This window comes from Hetaerina americana, unplaced genomic scaffold (assembly GCF_022747635.1).
Source record: "Hetaerina americana unplaced genomic scaffold, ioHetAmer1.1.p SCAF_7, whole genome shotgun sequence".
NCBI lineage: Eukaryota > Metazoa > Arthropoda > Insecta > Odonata > Calopterygidae > Hetaerina > Hetaerina americana.
In genome coordinates this window covers 62,619,471-62,623,201 of record NW_027287316.1, presented here as the reverse complement: position 1 = coordinate 62,623,201, position 3,731 = coordinate 62,619,471, and positions in this window count along the sequence as shown.

The window sequence follows — 3,731 nt, the reverse complement described above, 5'->3', positions numbered from 1 at the left end:
AAATATTTCCTAGACTGGGACTTGAACTCTGGATCTTTCCATTTTTCACCATCAACAAGTTTTTGACTCTATGAGTTAGCAGTAGAAATACGAATATGGTAATTATCTTATTATTTACCTGAGAATTGCATGTGCTGGTGCCATAATTTGGTATAATGACTTTATTTCCACCGTACACGTTCGCGTTGTAAAAAACCCATGTTCCTACACTGCAAGAGCAATGATAGTGTTATGAGGACAAATGCAAGTCATTATAATTAAGAGCGCATAAAATATACCAAAAAGAAAGACATTGGTAGATGATGAATACACTCTATATCTACCTTGGAATTGATGCAGTATTTATAAATAAAGGGACATAAATCCCCTGTCCAAAATCAATAAAATAACTTTTCTCTAAGCATAAAAATTACTCCTAATCAAACTTTTTAGAAAACCCTTAAAAGTGAAAATAAAGTAAGAATGTTAAATACCTGTACAACGATAGGCCGAAAACTAATGCACACATGCTCGTAGACCCCAAAACAAAATGATCTTTAGAAACACTCCTGGTGAAATTTGTGAGTAACATTCTCCCCCCCCCCCCCCGCACACGGATGCAGGTTTGAGGTCGTTACATTGTACAGGTTTTTTTCAGAAGCGGAAGTATGGAGACGTGTTCTAGTGCTATGTCAACGCGAGTTAAATAGCGTACTGTTAACGAAATTTTAACTGCTGAAAAAGTGATTCCAACTGAGATTCATCGTCGTTTAAAGGCTATTTATGTTGACAATGTTGTCATTAGGTCTACTCTTAATCGATGAGTAGTAATATCTCGTCGTTGCGAGCCTGGAAAAGTCATAATTATTGATGAAACACGCTGCGGACATCCTATCACTGCCACAGACGATAAACATAGCAAACTCGTCCAAGATTTGATTCAAAATGACCAGCGAATCGCTCAAAAGCGTATCGCAAACCATATTGGAATATCCAAGTAACGTGTGGGCTTCATTATTGGACGATTGAGATACCGTAAAATCTTTGCAAGATAAGTACCACGCCGTCCCACAGACGAGAACAAACAGCGTCGATTGGAATTCTGCAAGCAACTTTTGCAGCGCTGCCGTGGCGAAAAAGACGACTTTCTTTTGAATATTGTGAGGCGGGACGAGTCATGGGTCCACCATTATGACCCGGAAGAGAAAAGATAGAGCGCTGGATATCGATATCCGTCTTTCCCTCAGGCAAAAAAGTTCAAAAGACAACCATCTGCAAAAGAACTTCTTTTGAATGTGTTTTGGGATGCTCGCCGAGTTTATGTGACCGATTTTCTGGAACGAGGGGCAACGGTAAATTCTTCTCAGTATTTACAGACTCTAAAACACCTCCGACATCGAGTTTGTCGTGTTAAAGGCAGCCTGGCGCCATTACTCTTGCAACATGACAACGCTCGTCCACACACTTCGCGCGCAACTTGAGAGGCTCTGCGAAACCTGAAATTTGCACTGATTTCACGCCCTCCTAATTCCCCCAATCTTGCGCCTTGCGATTTTTACTTTTTGCCTCAATTCAAGAGACATCTCAAGGGTAATCATTACACCTCGGGCGATGATGTGGAGGCAGTTGTCAAGCCCTGGATATGAGGAAAGTCGGAAGAGTTTTTCAAGTCACATAATGTAAAAACTTGTTACTCGTTGGGAGAAATTTGTTAGCCTTAACAGTGACTATGGTGAAAAATAAATATATGATTTTGAAACTTAAGAATTTTACTTGAATGTACTTTTTGTCCGATCTTGCTATTTGTTTTTGTTCGCGCTATACAAGCATGTGTGCATTACTTTTGTAGCCTACCCTCGTAATAATTGAAGCATCGATTGATGAAACTATGGTAAATTTTCCTGAGAATCTCAAGTAACAAATTAAATGAAGGTTTTCTATGTTGCGAGAAATAAACTTAAAATATATTTTACCTTTGGTACATGGACTCAAACAATTTGACATCGTCTGGCGAATGTGCCATGACCCCGATTCCATGACAGTGACTTTTATCACTGTATCTCTTTTCCAATATTACTTCGAATTTCTCGTTATCTTCCAACGGTCTATTTGTAAATACCGCACAGTTAAACAGGTCCTCCAAACTGTAAAAAAACACAAACAGAAACACATTATTCATTTGTTCCATATCAGCATCTCTAAATGAAGCACCAAATTGAAACATTTAAACAGTGTTGTACTACTAATCGGAGGTACCGGGTTCGATTCCCGGGGCCGCCTCTGGGTTCTTAGAGCTTCACCCGAGCTGTGTGATTTTTCAGGTACCAGAAATTACTGGGAAACCATAGGAAAATAGTATCTATGGTTTATTTATGGAAACCATATATAGTACAAATGTAGCATCTATGGTTTCCATACCTAACCATATGACAAGAATAGGAACTGATCCCCCTACTCTGATGTATGGATTCCCTATGCCACTGGGCTTAGTACGAGGTGATATCTACCCTCACCTATCAAACGGACATTCTGGTTAATAACTGCGGTGTGGTGGCCTTCTGTAAATGTTCACTGATGACTTAAACTGGTATAACTCAGCGAAAAATAAAGCATGGAGTGGCTTTCTAATTGCCAACGGTTTTCATTTTTTACAACGGATTAGTAACATATCTTCAACTGCAATGAAGAAAGCTATTTTGGATTGGTTTAATGATCAGCTGGAGAAATTTCCATTTCTGCAAGGAAGCTTACTCTAGTGGAGTCTGCTGCTGATGTCCACGTACAAGTAAATGCGAAGTTCCAGGATAAAAATCATTTGCCTCAATCGGAGTTCCAACCCGGATCTCTCGCAATATAGTTGAATTTTAACAGGACGCCCTGTAGCTTACTAATTCGGACATGTTCCGTTTGCCGAGCGTTGAATTTTGCCCGGCGATACGAGCCTAGATTGCCGGGGGCAAGCAAGCGGCACTCCCCCTGAGGATGGGAGTCAAGTCTGTTTTGTTTTGTGGTTGCATTCTACCGGTCCGAAGAAGTAGTCAGGCCGTTCTGATTCAGAAAATTTGCTTAGACGTTCCGAATTCCTTTTCTTTTGAAGGTATCGAGGATTTCCCCCAAGTCAGTATGACTTTCCTTCGTTCATGCGGGTAGGAGGTATATGTTCATTTTATTACACCTTTGAGTTTTTTTATTCTTTCTAATTTTTGTTAATCGTCATATTATTTCGAGATGCCAACCAAAAAGTGAACAACCTGGCGTTGAAAACAGAATAAAAAGAAAACCCTCGACCCCGTTTGAGATCCATCTCTTTGTATAAATGATGGTGGGCCTCACGACTAAAGAGACGAAAACGATTCATTTTTGGATTCAAAAGGCGCACGACCTTACGGAAGTTTATTAGCGCCGAAGCTACAAATTAAGTCTTAAAGAAATTACCCAAGTAATTATCTTTTCCAAATATACAGAACAACAGTCAGAATGGAACAGACGTCAGGGAGTCCAATATACTGCATATTAAAACATTTGGCCTCCCGATGGAAACATCGACGTATAATATTCAAAAAGAAAGCCAGAGGTATGGACAGCTCCTACGCTCTTGGAAAAATCTATCATCATTATATGTAATCTTCCAGTATAATTAGGTTTTAGATGGACAATCTAACAACCGAGTAACTCTCTTCCAAACTAAACACAACCCAACATCCTTTTCTACAACAAGATGAAGACCTCTGAATTCTTCCTCTCTCCATTCC